At 44.4% G+C, this 12,190-nt stretch overlaps 1 pseudogene; it reads right to left on the minus strand.

The window, feature by feature from the left end:
• LOC124803243 overlaps positions 1–7,438 on the minus strand; it is a 45,986-nt pseudogene extending 38,548 nt beyond the window's left edge.
• Between the last annotated feature and the right edge of the window lie 4,752 nt (positions 7,439–12,190).

A 12,190-nucleotide genomic window follows, 5' to 3' on the forward strand; every position in this document is an offset into this window, starting at 1 on the left:
AAAATGCAGTATCCAACAATATTGCCCAACTTGTTGCTGAAATTCGTGTTCCCGAAAACATTGCTGGATACCATTTCTGTGACATGTTTCTCGCGATGTAGAACTGGTATTGCCCCTGTAAATTCGGTACTGCGAGCACGACGGAAACGATTGGAGCGGGCGAAATAACTCCGACTAATTTCTGGCGGCTGGAATGCTTGTTGCACCCTCCTCGTACTGGTACGCGTTTGCTGCTTTGGTTTCGCGTAGTGAGCCGTTGTCGACTAATGAAGAGGAACCCTCTGTGAGATTCCAGAGTGACGTAGAATGACCGAGACGAGTGGTGCTGGCGTGTAGTGGAGAGGACGTTACGTTTCCAGTCGAGCTCCCAACGTACTGATGGACAACAGGTGAACTTCAAACTGTTTCTAACACGTAACTGTTAACACGTTCAGTTGAATTTCTACATCTACATCTACATCCATACTCCGCAAGCCACCTGACGGTGTGTGGCGGAGGGTACTTTGAGTACCTCTATCGGTTCTCCCTTCTATTCCAGTCTCGTATTGTTCGTGGAAAGAAGGATTGTCGGTATGCCTCTGTGTGGGCTCTAATCTCTCTGATTTTATCCTCATGGTCTCTTCGCGAGATATACGTAGGAGAGAGCAATATACTGCTTGACTCTTCGGTGAAGGTATGTCTCTCCTGCAGAGTCTTCCACTGGAGTTTATCTATCATCTCCGTAACGCTTTCGCGATTACTAAATGATCCTGTAACGAAGCGCGCTGCTCTCCGTGGGATCTTCTCTATCTCTTCTATCAACCCTATCTGGCACGGATCCCAGACTGCTGAGCAGTATTCAAGCAGTAGGCGAACAAGCGTACTGTAACCTACTTCCTTTGTTTTCGCATTGCATTTCCTTAGAATTCTTCCAATGAATCTCAGTCTGGCATCTGCTTTACCGACGATCAACTTTATATGATCATTCCATTTTAAATCACTCCTAAAGCGTACTCCCAGATAATTTATGGAATTCACTGCTTCCAGTTGCTGACCTGCTATTTTGTAGCTAAATGATAAGGGATCTATCTTTCTATGTGTTCGCAGCACATTACACTTGGCTACATTGAGATTCAATTGCCATTCCCTGCACCATGCGTCAATTCGCTGCAGATCCTCCTGCATTTCAGTACAATTTTCCATTGTTACAACCTCTCGATACACCACAGCATCATCTGCAAAAAGCCTCAGTGAACTTCCGATGTCATCCACCAGGTCATTTATGTATATTGTGAATAGCAACGGTCCTATGACACTCCCCTGCGGCACACCTGAAATCACTCTTACTTCGGAAGACTTCTCTCCATTGAGAATGACATGCTGCGTTCTGTTATCTAGGAACTCCTCAATCCAATCACACAATTGGTCTGATAGTCCAAATGCAGGGTGATAGCAAAAGATCTTGCAGAAATTACAAGAGCTGACAGAGGAGTCGAGGCACAAAAAAACTTTGGAACAAGAACCTGTCGTCTTGGAATTAATCCTGAATGAGTGAATGCTTTAGAATCTCAGGAACAAGCAGGGAAATCAGTGTAAGATTTTCACCAAACAAGTTATTCAACAACTCTTAGAGGATACACCACTTAACATGCGTCTTCAGACGTGGATCCAGCTACACGCAGCACCTGCACACTTTTCTGTGGCAGCACGAGAGTGCGACGAGGGTGATTTAAATGAAAACCTGAAATATTTTTTAAAATATTATTTATTGTGAAGAAGTGGTACAAAGCTGTATCACTTTTCAGCATAATCTCCTCCACGCTCAATGCAAGTTCAAAGTGGTTCAAATGGCTCTGAGCTCTATGGGACTCAACATTTTAGGTCATAAGTCCCCTAGAACTTAGAACTACTTAAACCTAACTAACCTAAGGACATCACACACACCCATGCCCGAGGCAGGATTCGAACCTGCGACCGTAGCAGCCCCGCGGTTCCAGACTGCAGCGCCAGAACCGCTAGACCACCGCGGCCGGCTCAATGCAAGTCCTCCAGCGCTTACAAAGTGCATAAATTCCTTTAGAAAAAAATTCTTTTGGTAGTCCGCGCAACCACTCATGCATCGCGAGGCGTACCTCTTCATCAGAACGAAACTTCTTTCCTCCCATTGTGTCTTTGAGTGCTCCAAACATATGAAAATCACTTGGGGAAAGGTCTGGTGAGTATGATGGATGAGGAAGACACTCAAAATGCAGGCCTGTGATTGTTGCAACTGTTGTACGGGCAGTGTGGGGCCTTGGATTGGACCAACACTATCTGGTACCATCATGAGTTGTGCTACAGTGATGTACCGAGAAGGTGGTATTATGATGTGGGGATCTTTTCGTAGTTAGGACGTGGTTTCCAGGTTACGCTTGAACACACACTAAATGAGGAAGCATACGAACACATTTGTCTACTGCACACAGTAGCGGAGTGTTTCAGGGACGATGAATGTATCAGCATGGTAATGCAGTCACACATAGAGGAGCATCTGTGAGACATTGGATTTTGGATGCTAAAATTCTGAAAGTAAATTGGCCTGTCCGAAATCTCGACCAGTACCCAATAGAACACCTCATGATTTAATTATACTGAAGAGCCAAAGAAATTGGTGCACTTGCGCAATAACGTGTAGAACACCCGTGAGCACGCAGAAGTGCCGCAACACGGCGTGGCATGGGCTCGACTATGTCTGAAGTACGGCTGGAGGGAATTGACACCATGATTCCTGCAGGGCTGTCCGTAAATCCGTAAGAGTACGGAGATCTCTTCTGAACAGCACGTTGCAAGGCATCCCAGATATGCTCAATAATGTTTATGTCTGGGGAATTTGGTGGCCAGCGGAAGGGTTTAAACTCAGAAGGGGGTTCCTAGAGCCACTCTGTAGCAATTCTGAACGTGTGGGGTGTCGCATTGTCCTGCTGGAATTTTCCAAATTCCGTCGGAATGCACAATGGACATGAATGGATGCAGGTGATCAGGTAAGATGCTTCCGTACCTGTTACCTGTCAGAGTAGTATCTAGACATATTAGGGGTCCCATATCAACCCAAATGAATACGCCCCACACCATTATAGAGCCTCCACCAGCTTGAACAGTCCCCTGCTGACAGGCAGGGTCCATGGATTCATGAGGTTGTCTCCATACCCATACACGTCCATTCGCTCGATACAATTTGAATAGAGACTCGTCCGGCCAGGCAACATGTTTCCAGTCATCAAAAGCCCAAGTCCGTGTTGACGGGCCCAGGCAAGACGTAAAGCTTTGTGTCAGTCATCTAGGGCGCACGAGTGGGCCTTCGGCTCCGGAAGCCCATATCGGTGATGTTTCGTCTAATGGTTCGCACACTGACTCTTGTTGTTGCCCCAGCATTGTAATCTGTAGCCATTTGAGGAATGGTAGCACTTCTGTCACGTTGAACGATTCTCTTCAGCTGTCGTTGGTCCCGTTCTTGCAGGATCTTATTCTGGTCGCAACGATGTCGGAGATTTGATGTTTTGCCCGATTCCTGATATTCACGGTACACTCGGTACCTCGAAGGTGCAATGTTCCATCGCTCATGCGCCGACTATAACACCACGTTTAAACTCACTTAAATCTTGATAGCCTGCCATTGTAGCAGCAGTAACTAATCTAACAGCTGCGCCAGATGCCTGTATTTAACTACGCATGCCTATGCCAGTTTCTTTGGCCCTTCAGTGTGGAATGTCGACTTCGCGTCAGATCCTATAGTCCAACTTTGCTACCTTCTCTAGTTCCGGCTTTTGAGGAAGAAGGTCACGTTCTTCTTATTCAGACATCTCGTCGAAAGTGTCCCCAGCAGAAAAAGGGTGGACGCACACCATATTAGTGTGCAGTAATAGGTTCAAATCAAATGGCTCTGAGCACTAAGGGACTTAACATCTGAGGTCATCAGTCCCCTAGAACTTCGAACTACTTAAACCTAACTAACCTAAGGACATCACACACATCCATGCCCGAGGCAGGATTCGAACCTGCGACAGGAGTGGTCGCGCGGTTTCAGACTGTAGCGCCTAGAACCGCTCGGCCACACCGCCCGGCTCAGTAGTAGGTGTCCGGAAACTTTTAACCGGACAGTGTATATGATACACCACGAGTCACCTCATTTGTCACGCCACGTCGGTGGACCCCTTATCTAAGGGAGGTCATATATTCCTCTTGCAGTGACAATTCTCATAACAAAAAGCCATTACCGCGCGGAAAGGTGCGTTCGTAAAATTCAGTCTCTTTCCGTCCCGAAGGTATCGTTCCCGGCGCGGTTTCTGTCAGATCCCCTGCCAGAGAGCTCATAAAAAGCAATTAAAATTTCCTGAACGGGGGAATACACAGCCCAGCTGCAAAAATTGCGTGCTGCTGTGTAGCGGACCTGTTGTATTCTGGGCGTAAACGCACTGGTTTCCATGCAGAGCCCATATTTTTTGTGTTTGTTTTGTTGCTGAAGTGCGCCTGCCATGTTTTGGTGCATTCGCTTGTTTTCTGACCGTGATTCCTGTGGCGTGTTTACCGTCTGCATGCTCCGTAGCAGTAACACGTTTCCTGTAGCAGCCAGGCAGCATTCTGGGTTTCTTTATAAAGGAAGCATTAATTTGAAAATGTTAATTTTGCAGAACTACAAAGAATTGTTTGTTAACTATAATTTTGTACATGAAACGATGTAAGGGGTCTGTGAAAATACAAAATTCCTTTGTACTTTGTTTTCATTATCGTGGCAGTATTTGCAATTTTGCTAACACCTAAGACAATAAACATTACTGTCGTCACAAATGATTCGCTCGACTATCTCGATGTTCCTGTCCACTTTCCGAAGTAGATGGCCAACACGAACTCTCTTCCTCCCAACGCACACACATCCGCTTTTAGAACGAGTTAACCACTCACTAATCTTTTGTTCACTGAGATTGTTACATTCTCGACAGGTTTAGTCTCTCTGGTGCACAGAAAACTAACACGGCCCTCCTTCGTTCTTTAGTGGATGCGGGCAGTTGAGCACTCATAATAATAATGCTGTTAAGCTACTACTAATAGAACTGTTAAATATACTAGCACAGCTTACGTACAAGAACTAAAGTGGAGTGAAAGCTCGACATTATTGAATCTGTTCCAACAACCAATGGGGCAAAAAAAAAAAAAAATATCCTTCACTTGCTCTAATATACTGGGTGGTCCATTGATAGTGACCGGGCCAAATATCTCACTAAATAAGCGTAAAAGGAAAAAAAAAAACTACAGAGAACGTAACTCGTCTAGCTTGAAGGGGGAAACCAGATCACTATGGTTGGCCTGCTAGATAGCGCTCCCATAGTTCAAACGGATATCAACTGCGTTTTTTTTTTTAAATAGGAACCCCCATTTTTATTACATGTTCGTGTAGTACGTACAGAAATAGAAATGTTTTAGTTGGACCACTTTTTTCGCTTTGTGGTAGATGGCGCTGTAATAGTCACAAACGTGATACATTACACGTGTTCAAATGTACCGTTTACCAATTGCGGGAATGGTCGATATCGTGTTGATGTATGGCTATTGTGATCAAAATGCCCGACGGGCGTGTGCTACTTATGCTGTTCGGTATTCTGGACGACATCATCCGTGTTTTAGCTGATCTCGCGGCTAATCCGCACATCAGTGGCAGACAAATTGCGCGAGAATCGGGTATCTCAAAAACGTAGGTGTTGAGAATCCTACAACATCGATTGCACCCGTACCATATTTCTACGCAACAGGAATTGCATGGCGACGACTTTGAGCGTCGTGTACAGTTCTGCCACTGGGCACAAGAGAAATTACGGGACGATGACAGATTTTTTGCACGCGTTCTATTTAGCGACGAAGCGTCATTCACCAACAGCGGTAACGTAAACCGGCATAATATGCACTATTATGCAACGGAAAATACACGATGGCTGCGACAAGTGGAATATCAGCGACCTTGGCGGGTTAATGTATGGTGCGGCATTATGGGAGGAAGAATAATTAGCCCCCATTTTATCGATGGCAGTCTAAATGGTGCAATGTATGCTGATTTCGTACGTAATGTTCTACCGATGTTACTACAAGATGTTTCACTGCATGATAGAATGGCGATGTACTTACAACATGATGGATGTCCGACACAGAGCTCGCGTGCGGTTGAAGCGGTATTGAATAGCATATTTCATGACAGGTGGATTGGTCATCGAAGCACCATACTATGGCCCGTATGTTCACCGGATCTGACGTCGCCGGATTTCTTCCTGTGGAGAAAGTTGAAGGATATTTGCTATCGTGATCCACCGACAATGCCTGACAACATGCGTCAGCGCATTGTCAATGCATGTGCGAACATTACGGAAGGCAAACTACTCGCTGTTGAGAGGAATGTCGTTACACGTATTGCCAAATGCATTGAGGTTGACGGACATCATTTTGAGCATTTATTGCATTAATGTGGTATTCACAGGTAATCACACTGTAACAGCATGCGTTCTCAGAAATGATTAGTTCACAAAGGTACATGTACCACATTGGAACAACCGAAATAAAATGTTCAAACGTACCAATGTTCTGTATTTTAATTTAAAAAACCTACCTGTTACCAACTGTTCGTCTAAAATTGTGAGCCATATGTTTGTGACTATTACAGCGCCATCTATCACAAGGCGAAAAAAGTGGTCCAACTAAAACATTCATATTTCTTTACGTACTACACGAATACGTAATGAAAATGAGGGTTCATATTTAAAAAAAACGCAGTTGATATCCGTTTGACCTGTGGCATGGCCATCTAGCGGGCCAACCATAGCGCCTTCTGATTTCCCTCTTCAAGCTAGACAAGTTTCGTTCTTTGTAGTTTTTTCATTTGACGCTTATTTCGTGAGACATTTGGCCTGGTCACGATCAATGGACCACCCTGTATATATATATATGTACCACTGCAGTTCATTGAGGGCCTTCGCCATCATGTGTGCGTGAAAAGTGGATGGTGGGGAGGCATAGAGAGAGAGAGAGAGAGAGAGAGAGAGAGAGAGAGAGAGAGAGAGTGAAGGAGAGAGAGGACATTGTCAAAGGTGTTGCTGGCACAAGTCACTTTCTGTTTCTGTCCATCTCGCCGTTTCTTTTTCTTTTTTTTATGAGTAAGCAGGCAAGTTCTTAATGAAACTGCAACATTCGTAACTCGATGAGCATCCTGATCCGAATACTTAAATTACGCTTAGTAATCTTGGTACCTTATGGACTTCTATTGTAGTTCCATAAGTTCGCAAAAAATACATTTAAGCTTTCGTTGCTGTACGCTTTTTCAAATGAAAGGTTGACAGAGAGACTAGTCGCTAGTTGTATTGCTGATACCATTTTTTTTCAGATCCTTGGGTTTGACGAAAGAGCCTGTACCAGTACCTGCCACTTCACCAGATTCTCTCATCCTTACGCCCAGATTGGTTTTCCTCTAAGGAACGCTAACAGTTACCGTTCACATGGACTACACCAGATGCAATATTACTGCTGTCTGCTTGGTAATTCCTGATTAAAAACTATAACGTGTTTGTCGGTCTGTACCATGGCGGACGCTAAGCTTGCATTGAAGCTGGTGGGCGACATTTTGAATATTACCTTTGAAAGCCAGTTCTCTTGCTTATTCAGACGCCAAAGCATTTGTTTATTCACTTTTTTCCCTTAATTTAGTACTGACATACGGAAGAGACAATAGCAAGTATTTACATTTCTCAAACTGCTACTGTTCGTGGACTTACACGCAATACAATGAAAAAGTCACCGACATTCTATGCTGTAGTCTTCTTCTAAAAACCAGTTCATTTGTCACGATCGCTGCCTTAATACAGGTACTGCATTATTAGTTTCGGTAGTATTGAAACGTCCCCTTAGAAAAATTATACAGGACTGTGCTTAAACTGACACAATATTTTTAGCGCAACACAATCTGACTTTCAAAAATCCCTACAAAAAAAATGGCCCTGACTAACATTAACCTATGCGTTTCACAACCCGCTTACCTCACAAAAATCTTGGTTACTCGAACTACTGCAATACACCAAGCGCCACTACTGCCAGCTAAATAAAAGATTCAAACTACGGAAGGCACTAACTACTGATAGGCATAGTTAGCAAATGAAAGATTTTAATAGAGAACAAACAATGTATTTACCTTAATAGTCATAATATATATAGCAGTTCATGACAAATTTCAAAACTCCGCCATCTCTCTCCTCACATCCACCGCTGCTGGCGGGCTCACCTCCAACTGCGCAACGCTACGCGCTGTTCACATCCAGCTGCCGCTGCCCAACACTACAATGGCAGACAACAATGCAAACTAGCCACAGACTGCACACAGCACAGCCAGTGATTTTCATACAGAGCGCTACGTGGCGTTACCAATGAGAAAACCTAAACAGCCTACTTACAGTATTTATTACCATCCTCAGGTCTATAAAAAAAATATATCGAGGTTACAGGCGTACAATCATATAAAAAATGTGGTTCAGCATACGCAACAGTTCACTGACAAAAATTGCATACCCATAAAACTGGGCAATGGATGTTACATCATACAATGCTTACACTATTCTGTCAAGTAAAATAATAACACTCACAAAATTCCGCTCACAGGGAGGCATACAATCCAAAGTCAACTAATAGTAACTAATACCTCTAATCAGTAAAGTTTTGAATAAAAAACATATCATAAAATAGAGCCATTAAAGATAGCCTCGTTCACTGAATGATCACGTCAGGTAACAATAACTGACTTTCTAGGTTACTCTAGATTCTCTTTGTTACTTTCGGTGGATACTGTCCAGTAAGAAAATTTGACTTTCTGAAATAAATATAAGTTATAATTGTTCCTAAAATCCGTTCGTTGGTTAGAATTGAGGGCCCTTGTTTTCTGTGAAAACAGGACTGCAACAGCACCCTCCATTTCAGAAGTGGTTGGTGTACAAGTCTTAGGTGGATCCTGAATATGTGCTTAAATCGTGCAGTGCTTGAAGCAGCATCATTCGTATGCTGCCCATGATTTCGTGTGCCACTGCAAACGAAATGAGCTGAAGTAGAGAACCAAGAATGGAATCTCCATCCAGTAGTAAATATTTATGTTTCATGTGTTTCCCCTACGTCACTTACAATTTCCGAGACTGTTCTGTTCACAAGGCCACAGCTGATTCCTTTCCTTGTCCTCCCACAAAAATAGACTGATAGACCTGTTTTCCATCACTGAAAGAGCTAAAACACGTCGTTTAGCCGTTTAGAACTTAAAAAATGTATGTCTTTAACATATGAAGTTCGATTTCAAGCATATCTTAAGTTTACTTCGAATCTTAACATTTGTTCTCAATACAAATTCGTTTCTTCAGGTGAATGAAATATCACCATATCCTTCTTAATGTCTCGTACCGACAGGTTGTCTTCTACATCTACACCTGCATTTATCCTCCGCAAGACATTTACGGAGTGTGACCGAGGGTACTTCTGGTACTACTACTTGTTCTCCACTTCAGGTGTTCCATTCGCGAATAGCATGTGGTAAGAATTATTCTCGGTAAACCTGTGTATTCTGTAATTAATTTGATTATTCTCGATGTAGTCATATAGCGAGACGTATATGGAAGGAACTAGTTTCGTTGTCCGACTCTTCCCGGAAAGTGCTCTCTCGAAATTTCGACAGTAGACCTCTCCGTGATGCACAACTCATCTCTTGTAGCGTCTGCCTCTAGGGGTTGTTGAACATCTTCGTAACGTTCTCGCGCCGACCCCAGAAGCACGGCGTCCCGGGTTCGATTCCCGGCAGGGTCAGGGATTTTCACCTGCCTCGAGAGGACTGGGAGTTTGTGTTGTCCCCATCATTTCATCATCATTCATGACAGTGGCGAAATTGGACTAAGCAAAGGTTGGGAAATTGTACGGGCGCTGATAACCCCGGAGTCGAGCGCCCCACAAACCAAACATCATCATCATCATCATCGACTCCAGTACTAAAATGTAGAAGTCTGCGCTGGATCTTTACGATTTCTTCTATTAATTCAAGCCGCTAAGGGTCCCACACTGATGAGCAACACTAAAGAATCGGTCGAACGAGAGCTACTTCTTTCATGCATGAATTACCTTCCCTTGAGATCCTGCCCATGCATCTCAGCCTGGTGTCTGCTTTTTCCGTCTATTTGTTTTACATCGTCATCGCACTTTAAGTCACTCCGAGTGGTTACTCCTAGGCATTTTTCGGTAATTAGTCTTTCCAGCGAATTAACGCCAACAGCGTAAACTTGTTGCTCTGGATTTCTTCGTCTATTTACGAACAGTATGTTACACTTATTTACGTCCAGGGTCAACTGCGACATCCTACACTAATAATCAATCAACTTCTGTTGGTCTTCCTGCACTTTGATACAATTTTCTGGCGTTGCTATCATTCGTGATCGTCGCGCCATGCATTCTTTACAAGATTCGTACATTTATGAATGTTAATGAGAGACCACTGCGCATACTGTAGTTGTTGTTCGCGTGGGATTCTTTGGAGTAGATTTCCAAAGAACCCTCCTGACTGTTGGTGTCTGCAGTTGCAACTGCTGACCAGGCGTCAATAGTAATTTCAGTGAGCTCTGTAGGTACTTTAACGTGTTATATCGATTGTGTAGCCACGTACAAACGGACTCCGATAGTGTGTTTTCCTTGATGTTTCGCAATTAATGAATCACGAAACTGTCGGTATCACATTTTGAGTAAGTTCGTAGAAGAAGCATGGACTCAGATCGCTGAATAAGCCTCATAGGTAGGTACACTGCGTGATCAAAAGTATTCGGACACCCCCAAAAACATACGTTTTTGCCGGCCGTGGTGGCCGAGGGGTTCTAGGCGCTACAGTCTGGAACCGCGCTACCGCTACGGCCGCAGGTTCGAATCCTGCCTCGGGCATGGGTGTGTGTGATGTCCTTAGGTTAGTTAGGTTTAAGTAGTTCTAAGTTCTAGGTGACTGATGACCTCAGAAGTTAAGTCTCATAGTGCTCAGAGCCATTTGAACCAACCAGACGTTTTTCATATTAGGTGCATTGTGCTGCCACCTGTTGCCAGATAATCCGTATCAGCAACCTCAGCAGTCGTTAGACATAGTAAGAGAACAGAGTAGGGTGCTCCGCGGAACTCACGGATATGGAACGTGGTCACGTGATTGGGTGTCAGTTGCGTCATACGTCTGTATTTGAGATTTCCACACTCCTAAACAGCCCTAGGTCCACTGCGTCCCATGTGATAGTAAAGTGGAAACGTGAAGGGACACGTACAGCACAAAAGCCTACAGACCGACCTCGACTGTTGACTGACAGAGACCTCCGGCAGTTGAAGAGGTTCGCAATGTGTAACAGGCAGACACCTATCCAGACCATCACACAGGAATTTCAAACTGCGTCAGGATCCACTGCAAGTAGTATGACAGGCGGGAGGTGAGAAAACTATATTATCATGGGCGAGCGGCTGCTCATAAGCCACACATCACGCCGGTAAACGGCAAACGACGCCTCGCTTGGTGTAAGGAGCGTAAACATTGGACCACTGAACAATGGAAAAACATTGTGTGGAGTGACGAATCACAGTACACAATGTGGCGATCCGATGGCAGTTTGTGGGTATGGCGAATGCCCGTTGAACGTCATCTGCCAGCGTGTGTAGTGCCAACAGTAAAATTCGGAGGCTGTGGTGTTATGGTGTGGTCGTGTTTTTCATGGAGGGAGCTTGCACCCCTTTTTGTTTTGCGTGGAACTAACACAGCACAGGCCTACATTGATGTTTCAAGCGCCTTCTTGCTTCTCACTGTTGAGAAGCAACTCAGGGATGGCGATTGCATCTTTCAACACTATCGAGCACCTGTTCATAATGCAGGGCATGTGGCACGTGTGGTTACACGACAATAACATCCCTGTAATGGACTGGTCTGCACAGAGTCCTGACCTGAAACCTGTAGAACACCTTTGGAATGTTCTTGAATTCCGACTTCGTGCCAGGCCTCACCGATAGACATCTATACCTCTCTTCAGTGCAGCACTCCGTGAAGAACGGACTGCCATTCCCCACGAAACCTACCAGCACCTGATTGAACGTATGCCTGCGAGAGTGGAAGCTGTCATCAGGGCTAAGGATGGGCCAACACCATATTGAATTGCAACAATAC

The sequence above is a fragment of the Schistocerca piceifrons genome, chromosome 6 (assembly GCF_021461385.2).
Source record: "Schistocerca piceifrons isolate TAMUIC-IGC-003096 chromosome 6, iqSchPice1.1, whole genome shotgun sequence".
Taxonomy (NCBI): Eukaryota; Metazoa; Arthropoda; class Insecta; order Orthoptera; family Acrididae; genus Schistocerca; species Schistocerca piceifrons.